Genomic DNA, 860 nt, shown 5'->3' on the forward strand with positions numbered 1-860 from the left:
AAAGCGTCGGTGGCCGTGCGAGTACGCGTGCGCGAGAGAAAGACGCCTTTGTTTTTTCTTTTTTCTTTTTTTTTTTTTTTTTCGGTCAGCTTCACTCAAGGAAGGGGCCTTTGTACTACATTTCCCAGAAGGATCCGCGGCACGTAGGCGCCCGGCCGTCTGAGGAGCGCTGGTTGCCTAGAGACGCGAGGGCGACCGCGCGCCCAGACCGAGTTGTGTGAACACGCTTTTGGGAAAAACGTAAAAGATCACGATTTAGGCGGCGCTTAGGTGGCTCAGCCGGTTAAGCGTCCCACTTCAGCTCAGGTCATGATCTCGCAGTCCATGAGTTCGAGCCCCACGTCGGGCTCTGTGCTGACAGCTCGGAGCCTACAGCCTGCTTCGGATTCTGTGTCTCCCTCTTTCTCTGCCCCTCCCCTGCTCACGCTCTGTCTCAAAAAGAAACAAAAACATTATATAAAAAGAAAAAAAAATTACGATTTGAAACACTGGGAACCCAAATCTATCAATACGTTAAAAAAATCAATACGTTAAAAAAGAAGAGACAATTGGTTTAAGAATCCAACTGAGGAAATAAAAAAGTTTTTATCCATACGTTTATATTAAGTAGATAGGAATTAACAAAAAAATAAAGCTGATCCATAATTCATGTGGGGAAAGTTCTAAATAAGTCACTATCCTTACAGAGAGAAGGAAAGGATGATAAAAAGAGAACAACCACAGACATACAGGAAATTGAATGAGAATCCTCTCTATGCTAAGAAATTTGAAATTAAATGATTCTCCTGGGATGGATGTGTCAAATTCAACTCAAGAAAGGAGAAAAACACGTCATGGATAAAAATGAGGACAATTTCAGA

The sequence above is a fragment of the Lynx rufus genome, unplaced genomic scaffold (assembly GCF_022079265.1).
Source record: "Lynx rufus isolate CCGP_SWC_20201006 ecotype Redwood Valley unplaced genomic scaffold, mLynRuf1.p SCAF_55, whole genome shotgun sequence".
NCBI lineage: Eukaryota > Metazoa > Chordata > Mammalia > Carnivora > Felidae > Lynx > Lynx rufus.